General features: G+C 39.0%; 1 protein-coding gene across 2 annotated transcripts in view; it reads left to right on the forward strand.

Moving 5' to 3' along the window:
* KLHL5 (kelch like family member 5) overlaps window positions 1-13636 on the forward strand; it is a 76956-nt gene that overhangs the window by 10954 nt on the left and 52366 nt on the right. The gene's annotated exons all lie outside the window — the stretch shown is intronic.

The raw sequence follows: 13636 nt of genomic DNA on the forward strand, positions 1-13636 counted from the left end.
AAGGTTTGGCAAGCTCTTCACCAAGAACTATAGCATTTTAAGCTTGGAAGTATTTTCCAAGTAAATAGAAGTAGTTAACTAATCTATGAGTTTATAAACATGCGGGCAGATCAAGTGATAAGTAATAGAACTTCTTTCTTTTTTACCTCCTCTTCTCAACAGTTTTTTTTTTTCATTAACAAATACAAATTTAAATTGCACCTTTGCGTAAGAAATTGGCTGATGTTTGACCAAAGAACAATTGTACTTGAAACAGATTAAGGGCTAGTTTCAGTAAATATTCAAACATTATTGTTTGAAAACTTAAAAGCTCAGTGAATGAGAAATAGCTTTTATAAATACTGAAAGCTAAATTAAGAATTCTTAGAATTTTGAGATAATGGGGAAGATGGGCGAATGATTGCAAACTATCTAAATCTGATGAGATCCACATGCACTAGTACAATATCTTAGTTTTATATTTCCCTGAAGATTTAGCCAGAGTTGATAGGAGAGAAAATGAAAAAATCACTTGGTGAGCAAATAATGAAAGATTTTTTGTCAATTATGCCTTCTCCTTCTGACAGTTTAGCCATCTGGCTTCAAGAGTTTTCTCTTGTTTTGAGCATGCTGCTTCGGTAGTGGACCTCATGCCCCTGGGAGTGCCAGCAGTTTGGTTTAGTATCCTGTGTTTCTGCTGCCGGTTGGTTTATATTGCTGTTGTCTCCTCCTCACTCTGTGCAGAATGGGAAAGGTCTGAGGACTGCTGTGAAAACAGGTGTGAGGCAGCTAAGGTGGGGATCCGTATGCCTCTTAGGATAGCTGAACAGTTAACTCTGCAAGTACTTTCATGATTTAAATGTCTAATAGGTGGTCTGGATTTGGACCATTGTTGCCTTCTTTCTCAAGGTCATTTTTGTTTTACACAATTGTGGAAGAGTAGGAGCTCATAGTTGTATTCAAACAATCAGTCAGGTACTGTGATGATTTCTGGTCTACTTTGTTTCTAAATCCTGGGCTTAGGTGATGACATAGCCACTCGAGCTAAGGCAGCTGTGCATACTCAGAAGGGAAAAGTACGCAGCTTGTGAGTCTGTGAGTTCCCCAGGTGAGTTGGCTTTATGTCTTTTGGTTTATCAGTTCCTCCCTAATAACATTTCTGTCTACTTGCCACTTTCAGGTAAACTCTGACAGAATGGAGCTCATATTGTGTTTAAATTCCTGAAAGGTTTTGAAAATGCGGGTAGGTAGGGAAGGCCAAATAAGTAATACTACTTGACCTGCCAGCTGATGAGCCTGTCTGCTTCTGGGTCTGAATACGACAAAGGATTTGCTTGTCCTGCCTGTGCTGCTACTTAGTGGGGAGGGATATGCATGCATGTGAGGGAGACTGTGTGAGATGAAGCATGCAGGAGAACTGGAGTTACTGTTAGAAGAGCCTGTAAAATAAATAATAGTGGGGAACCTGAGATTACTGCTGCGTGGAACTGCGGAGACAGAATGGAGAACCTAAGAAACCAGTTTTCTGGTTATATTTAGGAATACATGTGTCCTGGTTTCAGGGAGTTGATACGTAGTTTAATCTCAGATTTAATAGTATCCAAATACAGAATTAAAGGATATTATTTTAAGCAACATTGACCCAAGGCAGAGAACTAGTTTTGTTTTAGAGTGCGGGGCATAATTAAACGTACTGTGATTTGTTCTGCAAGGTTTTTTTTTCTCCTAATAATACTTCTGTGAGCCAAAGCACTGGTAAAATCAATGGAAACCCTTAATTAACATCTCTAATTTAATCATGTTGCTTTTACAACTTTGTGAAGCTTATTGCCACATGAAAAACTTATCATAAAGATACAATGCTTGTAATTAACACAAGTAATACAGGGCATTTTATTGTGTATTTATAAACAAATAATATTTAAACAACTCTGGGACTATTTGATTATGAATACCGCTCTATGGTATTGATCTCATTTCAGGGCTTAATTTCGAATTTACAGTTATTGCTCTAAATGTCACTTGTTACAGAGAAAGAAGATGAAAGAGTTGAGTTTTCTACTCTGCAAGATAATGCTTTCTAGTAACATATATCTGTCAGCTACTAGTGTGTCTAATTATAAACAGGATTTTTAGATGAATCGTCACCAATCACTACTCACAAGTCCTTAATCGGAATATGAGCACTTAAATGCTGTTTTAAAAATCTTTACTATAATACATATATTTTTTGAGAAATTGAGATAATTTCTTTGTGTGGCGTTTCTTGTAGTCATTGCTTCATCTGTGTTCGATGAACTGTATAAGGAGCAATCATCACTGGCAAGCTGAGTTGGAAAAATGCTCTTCTATACCATACTGTTGTATTAAAGTAAATCATATATATTTAGAGTTGGCATAGAAAATCTTTATACCATACTGGAGGGGGGAGAATGTGTGCACGTACATTATGCTTTTGATAATGTTCTAACAAAATGCTGCTAAAGCCTTACTTTTTAAAGAAAGGCACTTATGTATATTTTGTTCATATGTATAAAAGATGAAAGAAATATTTCATTTAGCAGGGGTATGAGAATAACCTGTTAGGGAGCAACATTTCCATTCAGTAGTGTGGAACTGATCCGCTGAATTCCTCACCTCCTGTACATCTGGTTACCATGCTTGGCAGTCATATTCTGTACTTGTAAGGACCATAACCACAAACTGGCAGTAGACCAAAATGCTTGCTTTTTTTTTTTTCTTCTGTCTAACCTTGAGCTTACCAAGATGGTTTATTTCTATCTAGCTGTTACTTTTAAGGCTCTGATGGCATAAAGGCACTTAATCGATGTGAGTGCACAAATAGAATTGGGATGCTCATTTGATAGGTTATATTGCTTTCATATTCCGTGTATGATCAGTGCAGATTGTTATTAATTAGAAGTATTCTTTACTTGTCACAGCAGCCATTCCTGTAAAGTCAGTTTAAGGAAGGGGCGTAAGTCCGTGGAATAAGTAGATGATGGTCAACTAGATACTTGATTTCTCTTTTGCCACCTTACAAACACATTAATATTTCACAGAACCACAGAATGGTTGAGATTAGAAGGGACCTCTGGAGATCACCTGGTCCAACTCCCCTGCTTGAGTGGGGTCACCAAAAGCAGGTTGCCCAGGACCATATCCAGATAGCTTTTGAATATCTCCAAGGGTGTAGACTCCACAGCCTTGCTGGGCAACCTGTACTCGGTCATCCTCGCAGTGAAAAAGTGTTTCCTTTACATTTAGGTGGAACCTCTTGTGTTTTAGTCGTTGCCTGTTGCCTCTTGTCCTATCACTGGACACCCCTGTGAAAAACCTGGCTCCTTGTTTGTACCTTTCCTTCAGAAATTTGTACACATTGATGAGACCCCCCTGACGCTTCTCTAGGCTAAACAGTCCAAGCTCGCTCAGACTTTCCTCATAGGAGAGATGCCCCAGGCCATTCATCGGCTTAGTGACCGTTCACAGTACCCTCTCCAGTACGTCCATGTCTCTCTTGTACTGAGGAGCCCAGAACTGGACACAGCACTCCCGATGTGGCCTCACCAGTGCTGCACAGAGGGGAAGGGCCACCTGCCTCGGCTTGCTGGCAGTGCTCCTCCTAATGCAGCCCGGGATACCATTGGCCTTCCTTGCCGCAAGAGCAGATCGGTGGCTTGTGTTCAACTTGGTGACCCCCAGGTCCTTTCCTGCAAAGCTGCTTTCCAGCTGGGCGGCCCCCAGCATGTACTGGTGCATGGGGTTGTTCCTCCCTAGGTGCAGGATTTTGCAGTATCATTTGTTGAACTTCATGAAGTTCTGAAGGCCAGTCTTCCTAGTAGAGAGAGTCAGAGGCCATTCAGTACCTCGGCCTTTTCCATGTCCTCTGTCACCAGGGCCATGCCCCATTCAGCAGCAGGCCCACATTTTCCCTAGTCTTCCTTTTGTCATCTGTGTACCTATAGAAGTCCTTCATGTTGCCTTTGATTCCCCTTGTGAGGTTCAGCTCCAGGTTGGGCGTACAGTGGTAGAATTCTTTATATTGCAAGCATTTTTATGAGAAGTTCTGTTTGACATCTTTGATGTTACACACAATAGGGTTCCTAAAATGTCATAAGTGCGTGTCTTCTGTAGATGAGACATTAATTCTTAAAACTAAATAAAAGTTCTGTTTTTCAGATTAATAAGACATTAATATGGTTCTCATAAACATTAATTTGATACTTATAAACATCGATATGATTCTTATAAGCATTCTACCTTTTAGTGTGATGATTGTTGGGTTTATGTTTTGATCATTTGTGTTGTCTTTCTGTGAACCCTGTATTCTGCAGCACTATTGAGTTGCAATGATTAATTGCACACAAGGAATTTCAGATGAGGTCACACCATTTGTTTTATAAATATGTAATAAAATATGAAATCCTCATATATTATCCCTTATGCAGCTGAAAATCTCAGCTGGGGGGTGAGGGGGTGTTAACCAAAGCTGCTGATTAAACAGAGGTCCTCACTGAGAGAGAAATAATGAGTCTCTTGAGGTGTCTTTTGGTGTTAAATCAATCATTTAGAATGCTAAGGTCTCTATCTTGAAATACTTGGCTTCAGTAGCTGTGGCATTGCACAGATTGACCTTTAAATACCGTGTAAACTTTTTGCCCATGGGCCTCTATGTGTTTCTCTTAGAAGTTCATGTAGTCTGGCATGGAGCACTTTCTTGTATTACCTATTCACTTGCAAATCTGCTTCTTCACTGTTCTTTTACTGTGTCATAATCTGGTAGTTTTCTATATGTATATGTTTATACTACTATCTGTACTATTATCTACCTGTAATTTTTTACGAAGCAAGCATCCACTCTGCTGTTGATAATGTTTGTAATTTTGTTCTTTACCCATTTTTCTGTGTGTTTTTGAGGAAAACTGAATGCCTCATGGTGAAATGAAGATGCTGGTGTCTTGGAAAAATGTAAAAATATCTTCTTCAATTTGCCTGCAAATTTGCCTACAAAGGTGACCTTGGCCGTGTTTATATTATGTTGATAAACGGAAACTACCTCCGTGTGCTTTTGTTTGGATTTGCCACAGTCCTTCAACCTGTGGCGTATGGCCTTTTGTAGCTTTATTAGGCAATACCTTCCTAAACTGGTTCTAAAGAATGGCTTTACTTTCAGTGGGACTTCTTTAAATATCTGCAGAACAGTGTTTTTGTTACTTCTCTTCCTTAACAGTGACATTTCTAGAGGAGATGATTTGTGCTGGAGCATTACTGTCTCTAGATTGATGACTTTACCTTGTTTTCATTAGAGTCGGCGGTACCAGTATTCCTGGAGTGCATGAAGTGGGAATCTTTTGCTTGTCTTAATCTTTGTGTGGCTACTTCAGCCTTCTGGTATAGAAAACTGGTTTTGTGATCTGGGGGCCTGGCCCTTTACAGTGTTGTCCATTTTGTGTTATAAATGAGTTTTAACTGAAAAACCCCAGCTGACCTGATGGACTCGGAGTGCAAACTTTTTGAGGGTGGATAAGCTTCAGGGGATGCACTGCACTGTTTACTCAGGAATAGCTCTGCATTGCAGTTTTACTTGTAGATGGTGCAGTTCCTGATAATGCTTGGGTATTACTCGGATAGACAAAAATCAATGTTGATGTTTTAATGCTAAAGAAATGTAAATGTCTTGGATCACAACTATTGTTCTGTGTGAACCAGTATGATGCTTGAGCTAAAAACATCTAGGATCTGACAGTGTAGTTTTCTACTACACATGGAAATCTTTCTACCTTCCCCCCCCACCTTAACTGAATAAAATAAACAGCAAGCCCGGCTGTTGCTCTGTAGAGATCTTTTCATGCTGCTGTTAAGCTGAGTGCTCCAAAGTCGCTGTTTCTAAACATACGGCTTGCACCTCCCAAGGGAGATGTGCAATGCAAAGTGGCAGAAAGTTGCGATGTAGTGCCAGTAATTTGGCTGCAGCTCATTTCTGCCAGTCAGAACAATGAATTTAAGTAGATACAGTCAGTAACCGTAGGGTGTTTTCGTCTTTTTCTCCTAGATGAACTGTGCTGGAGCTGCTGTGAAGGACTTTTCATATAACCATGAACCAGAACTGTTGCACTTAAAAAAACTTTGGGATAGGAAGTGATTATTATTTTATAGAAACACAGAGCATGAACATAGCTATCTTCCTGAAGCCTTTGTTGAGCTCTTTCTGTAATTTTGGGCTGGAACACAGGAATAGGAAAGAAAAAAGAAAATAAACATTTAACTTTTCTTTTAACATAAGCATAGTTACCAGCAGAATTGCAGTTCATGGTTTTTTTATAGTGGCTTTCTTTGAACAGTTATTCTAGTGCCTCAAATTAATACTTTAAATTTTAAAAATCAGCTTTTAAAGTGTTGAATTTTGAATGTCTTTTAATGCTATAAATATGCATTTGATTAATTGATGAGCATCTTACAGTCAGTGAACCCTTCTTATACTTTAGACTACCTATCTAGCATCGCTAAACATTGGCAATAATATACAAATCACGTCTTAATGAGTCTGTGTCTAAAATATATTTTTTATTTAATGCTTTTGGTAAGCAGTATTTTTTCAAGAGAGAAACAACTCTTGCAGTCAAAACAAAGACTAATTGTTTTGACATTTTCATTCTTAATTGGCAATTAAAAGGATCATTAATATCTTCTAAGGACTAGCTGAGCCTTTATGCCCCTAGATCTTCAATTTAAAAATGGATAATTTTAAATCCATTTGACAGGCTAAATACCTTGAAAATATTATATCTGGTTTGCCCTGAAATTGAGTGGTGATAGTTTTTTGATGCCAAAACATAGCAGTGACATGAAAAATGTTACCAGGAAAAGTACTGTTGAGATTCAAATCTTAAAAGTGCCTCAAAAAAATATTCCATAAACATATTTATTTATTTGAAAATTTAACTGACTACCTAGTGAAAAAGCAAAAGTCATAATGAATGAAAGTGCTTAGTCCTGATTATTTAAATAATAATTTTTCCATATTTCCCAGTGATGTCCTTAATAATATTTAGAGTATATCTTTCCTCAAAATGTACAGTAGAAGTATCTTAGGAGTAAAAATGTTGTCTCAATTTTAACTAGTTAGGCTGGGTTGCAATGTTCCTTTAATACTTGCATGACTAAACATAACATATATATAATATCAAAGAATGTCAGTGTGGTAAAGTTTTTGGCTAGTATAAAATGCAAGGTTTTTTTTTTCTCTCTGTGGAGTTAAACTGTTTTGAAGATCTTGAAAAGAGCAATTTGTAAAGCTGTCATGCCATGTTCTTGGTGTTAAGTATTTGCACAATTGCAGATTTAACATACGGTATGCATTTAAATCTTTTCCTTTTTTTCACAAGGCAGAATCTGAGAAACTGTCCCCCTCTGCTAACTGCAGGAATTTATTACTTTGTGGAGCTCCTCATATAAGAGAAGTTACATACCTAAATTCTCAAGTGCTTCACTCTTAGGAATATCAATCTGATCAGTCAAAATCAGAGTTCTCAAAATTATCTTCACAGTAGGCTTACACAGCCTTGTTAATGGGAACAGAATTATGTTCCCAAAGAGGACAGTGTACCTGTATCTAGAATGTTGTTATGACTCGCCACAAAATAGAAAGTAGTTATTCAGCTGCAAGAGGGACAAAGGTCATGAAAAAAATGGGTATAAGCACTCTTATTTTTTCATTAAATGAAGATGTTTGCCTTAGTAAATGAAGAAATATTTCAGAATTCTTGCAAAGTCTGTGTATACTGTATTTGACTAAATGATACCATTCAGCTTAACTTAGCAGGTTTCTCAGAAACGTGTTAGTGCATTAGAAAGCCATTTGATGGGAGGGCATAGGCTTGCGGGGGGCATTTGGATGTGTGAGCACCAATCACGAGACGTAATGTCAAAGATGAGGTTTGGGTGGTACTAGTAAGCAGAAATCCTAACAGTTCATCATCTGAGATCTCACAAGTCTGTTAACTCCCAGCAGGGGACCTGATAAAAACTCTCACGTTATTCATAGTAAGAAAGATTGTTCAGAACAAGAAGAGGCCCTCAATTATTTCCGAGCGGTGTTGTCAATTTGACCTGAAGAATTAAGTGGCACTTGTTTCATCTTGTCATTTGTAATACAAACTTGTGTTTAATTTATGTGAAACAGGGAAATGTTTTAGATATTTATGCAGTCTGTCTTAGAACTGTAATTTGGGAGAGTGTATAGAGGAGCGAGAGTTTGTATCATCTAGAAAAATGAAAGAAAATAGAAAACAGTTTTGTGTTTTGTCTCTTAAAACTACAGCACATTTTGTTTTTCTAATCTCTGTTTGAGCCTGTAGCTTCACAGCCAAAGAAAAGCCGTAATTAGGCTGTATTTCCCAGTAAGTCATGAGAAAGCGCTGAAAAAGCACTAGAATCAGCAAATCTGCCATTGTCTTAGTAGACTTGTACTGGGACAGTTTGGATTTTAAATGAGTCTGTTACACAGGTCAGTCCTTATGTATAATGGATTTACCATACCAGCAGAAATAAAGGTATTTAAAGCTTACTTTCTGTAGGTAAATGAACACTGCAGTTAAGCTTCTAACAAGATGAGTAGGGTCTGTGTATCGCATCATTTGGGTTAAACGTCCTTACGATTTTTATGCTGATAGATTAAATCATTATCCTTCTCAAATATTTCCCTGTTTGTGTTTAAATGAAATCCCCAGTAAGGATGGTAACAACTTTGTATATTTACCTACTTAATCATCTCACCTTCCAAGTATCTTAAACTGTTTACAGCATGTGCTGCAAAGGCCTTGATGTATAGCGTTTGGTAGGCCAGGATGCTGGCGAGGTACACGTTCTGAAATGCACCATCGCTGTGTAGAGAACAGCTGGAATGCTGTTTCTATAGAAATGAGCTTTGATAGCATTTGAGAGAAGCACTTTCACAAATAACTGTGTTCTGAGCAATGATGGGTGAGCTTTCCAGGTTAAAACTAGCTCTTTCAGCATTGTGGTTCCCAAGAAAATAGCATGACTTACTCCTGGCCATTGAGTATGAAACAGAGCATTTGTTTTTTGGGTGGTAAAATTGGGTGCTGTTTAAGTTTTCATATGGACTCTGCATATAACCTGTTTTAGAGAACACTACAGGTATCCTAATTACAAGATCATGTATTTTGTAGCTCATCGTGTTCGTCTGAGAAATAGTGACTCCCACTTTTGATGAAAACTGTAGGTAGAAAAGAAGTACGTTTATAAATTTGTAGCGTATATATCCTGGAGAGTTGAAGAGACTAACTGAACTGTGAAGACTGAAAACACAGGTCTGTTTATCAAGGACTGATAAAATCTAGTGCCTCTTTGTTGTTCTAAAATTGTTATTACTATTTGCATGTGATTAGAATGAGTCTCAGCATTTTATACCTAACTAGTTCCAGATGTCAAGGAGGAAATAGGCAGTTTTTCATAAGAAATGTGAATTGGTCATAGTGTATTTTCTCCTTTTGGCTTTCCCTTCCTCATTGAAGTAAAAACTTTTGTTGGATATTTTAATACAGTACATAAATAACTTACCTACAGGTAATTTCATCTCGAAAGTATGCATCTGTCTTTCACTATGCTATCACAGTAGTTTTAACCTGATCCGGAACAGCTGATTGTATATGATTAGAAAGAAGCCTTTTGAGAAGTCATCTTTTGTTGTGATAACTGTAAATGTAACAAATGTAACATGTAGGGAATGTTATCACTTCAGGTGGTCAGAAACAAGTCTTGGTTCTTTGTGAATAATTCGGACGGTTGCAAGACAAGGGACTCCTGAATAATCCCTTTAGGCGCCTAGGCCTTGGGAGAACAGGTATGCAAACTACAGAGATAAGGAGGCTGCAGGATAATCTGAAGACCCCCGCCGAGAGACGCCAAACAAACATGTGCGATGGACATTACCATATATTAATGAATTCTCGGAAAAGCCATTACTATGATAAACATTTCTTGGAAATGTAATGAATATGTATGTTAACATAGCATAAATACCTAGTAACTGTGTCTCTTCGGTGCACACGTTTGGAGGAGAGATCCCCCGTGTGCCCGGCGCCGTAATAAAGAATACCTGCTTAATAGTCTGCCGACTATTGAGTCTTCAATTCCGGCTTTTCACGGCATCATTTCTGGCACCCCAGATGGGACCCGCTCTGCTCGGCTGCAGGACCCGCTGAGAACAGGACTCCCTAGGGTAGCCCCGGGATTTCCCGGAGGGACTCCTCGCCTCACTCGGATCACTGCGGGAGCAGACAAGGACCATCTAAACGAGTAAAGGTATTCTTTTTTTTTTTCTTTCGCTTTCTTTCTCTGTTTTGGTATGTGAGACCGGTCATTTGGAGAGTTCTCGTAAGTCGTAGGAGACGTCCTACGCTGAGCGCTGTACACCAGGCTACTAGTGCCTGAGGGTGTATGTCTTGGTGCGTTGGTGCAAGCACGGGTTGTGTTTTGCACTTCTGTAATAACGTGCTTTTGGTATTGTTGTATTGGTGCGTTGGTGCAGGCACAGGTTGTGTTTTGCACTTCTGTAATAACGTGCTTTTGGTATTGGTACACCTAGGAAACCTGCTTAAGTTGTACTTCTGGTGATACGGATTTGTTGGTATTGAACTTGGATATCGGATATCTCGGATACTGGCTCGTTAAGAACCTTGTACGGCGAACCTCTTTTTTTATGTGACCAGAATATTAATTGTGACATTTGCGGAACGTGGTCAAAGCGGGACAGAAGGGGACAACAGTTTAGAATTTTAAGACAAAGATAACAGAAGTACAGAATCAGTAAAGTAAAATGGGGGGACAGCAAAGCAGTGGTATTTTAAAGAAAAGCCCCTTAGGATGTATTCTAGCACATTGGAAAGCTTGTGTGACTGTGTATGAAGCCTCTGTGTGAAAGACAAGTAAGTCAAAAAAAAAAAAAAAGAAAAAAGAAAAAAAACACCACATACGTTTGGTATGTTCTGCTGATTTCCAGTTTTTGACTTGGGACTGTTGTATTTGAACTCTGAGTCTTCGGGGCCGTGGTTTATGATTTCTTAAGTATCAGTGCAGGGTCTTCCCGTGGGGGGGATTTTGAGAGCCTCTCCCAGGATCTAGACGGCAACATTGGGAAAAGTAGGGGGAGACCCCTCACTCAACAACATCTTAATAATGTATGGGGTTTGGTTTGCTTAAAGAAAATCGGCATGATTTAGGAATTGAATTGGGAATTTGGGGATTGGTTTTAAAATACAAGTTGGTATATATTGTGGGGTTACAAGTTCTCTAGTTATTTGGCATTGATCGATCATTTAGGGACTCTGGTTTTGGGGTATGTATTAAATATACTGTATATATTGTTTTGAAAGAGCTCTATGTATATAAACATGTTAACTGAAGTGGTTTGCCTGTATATATTGTTGTACTTAGGTGATACAGTTTGTAAACAGAAGGATTTTAAAAGATCACTTCTAGGTTGTGTGTGTGTGTGTGTGTTGTGTTAACCGATTGGTGGAGAAGTTGAGAAGTTATTTTATTGTAACATGAGCTTCGGAGGGAGGTGATCCCCTCATAAGGAAACAATTAATTGAATTATGATATGTTGTTAGAATTGATGCGATTTTGTGGACAATTAAAAAGTATAGGAGATGAAAAGTTTAACGCGGTATTGAAAGAAGAAAAAAACAAAAAAAACCCAAAAGGAAAACCCCTCTGGATTTTCCAAAGGGTTGTGTAAAGTGATTAGAACAGAAAGGTATCAAGTTACAAGCTGCTTTGCTAGCTGCTGCTCTAAATGAAGGGAAAAAAAAAAAAAAAAAAAAAAGCAAAGTTCTTAGAAGTTAAGCAACAGAAAAACAAAATGAAAAAGAGGGGAAACAAGGTAACTTTTACAGTATGGACTACTAGTGGAGTGTGAATCAGAATACAATACTCCTGTGTTACCAGTAAAAAAAAAAAAGCAAAACCAGGTGGAATTTACTGGGTAGTACAGAATTTAAGAGAAGTGAATAATATTGTCAGGGGCATACACCCTGTGGTAGCAAGTATGGTTTACGGTATTGGATTTAAATGATGCATTCTTCTGTCTGCCTTTAGCCAAAGAAAGTCTGAATTTATTTGCATTTGAGTGGGAAAAACCTACCACGGGTAAAAAAAACCCCAGCTTGCCTGGACAGTGTTACCCCAAGGTTTTAAGCATAGCCCAACGATCTTTGGAAATCAACTAACACGAGAACTTGAAGCATGGAACCCTTCCTCCAGAGATGGAACCCTTTTACAGTACATTAATAGCAACTGAAACAAAACCTGACTGTATACAGTAGACTATCAGTTTGTTAAAGTTTTTGAGATTAAATGGGTATCAAGTCTCTCAACAGAAAACTCAGATGGTGCGGCAACGGGTAACCTACCTTGGATGCGAGCTGTCTGGACAAAGAGAACTAGGAACAGAACAGAATGAAGCCATCTGCAGGACTCCCCTCCGTCAGACGGTAAAAGAGCTCAGGACCTTTCTGGGACTGACAGGTTGGTGCTGGTTATGAATTTATAATTATGGAATAATAGTGAGACCCTTATGTGAACTTTTGAAAAACAACCCCACCCGATTGATGTGGTCCAAAGAAGCTCAAAATGCATTTCAGACACTTAAGAAGGATCTAATGAAGGTCCCGGCTCTGGGCCTGCCTGATGTTACTAAACCCTTTTGGCTGTTTTCTTATGAGACACAAGGCATAGCTCTGGGGATCCTAGCTCAACAGCTGGGACCCTACAAAAGAGCTGTGGCCTATTTTGCTAAACAGCTGGATGGAGTAAGCAAAGGATGGCCAGGATGTCTGCAAGCTGTGGCGGCGGTGGTCTTGACTATTCAGGAAGCCCGAAAATTCACCTTGGGCAAGAGATCACAGTACCGATCTCACACAGAGTATCAGCTGTACTGCAACAAAAAGGGAACTACTGGCTTTCCCCATCCCAATTTCTACGATACCAGGGACTAATACTACGAACCCAGCTTCTTTTCTCAGCGGATTAATCTCTGTACCATTGGTACCTGATTGCTTAGAAACCATAGAGACTGTGTACTCCAGCAGACCAGATCTGAAAGAGGAACCCCTGGAAGATGCACAGGACTCCTGGTTCACGGATGGAAGCAGCATTGTCGGACAAGGTATTCGAAAGGCCAGGTATGTGGTGACAACAGCAGCCGAAGTAGTTTGTTCTCAATCACTACCTGCTAGAACATCAGCTCAAAAGGCTGAAACTATTGCCCTAACTAGGCCTCTGGAGTTAACAAAAGGAAAAAGATAAATATATGGACAGATTCCAAATATGCCTTTGGAGTTGTCCACGCTCATGGGACAATTTGGAAGGAGCGAGGACTACTAACTGCGCAAGGGAAGCAGATTAAATACGCTGAGGAAATCCTTCGACTATTAGAAGCTGTTCAACTACCAGCAAAAGTTGCCATCGTGTACTGCCGAGGACACCTGAAGGGTAACACTGACCAGGAAAGAGGTAACAGGTTGGCTGACTCTGAAGCTAAACAGGCAGCAGAGAGAATGTAAGAGATTTTAGCCTTAATTCCAGATTATAGAAATAGAAACCTGAGTGACCAAGAAAATGTTGAGTATTC

Source organism: Opisthocomus hoazin, chromosome 5 (assembly GCF_030867145.1).
Source record: "Opisthocomus hoazin isolate bOpiHoa1 chromosome 5, bOpiHoa1.hap1, whole genome shotgun sequence".
NCBI classification, from domain to species: domain Eukaryota; kingdom Metazoa; phylum Chordata; class Aves; order Opisthocomiformes; family Opisthocomidae; genus Opisthocomus; species Opisthocomus hoazin.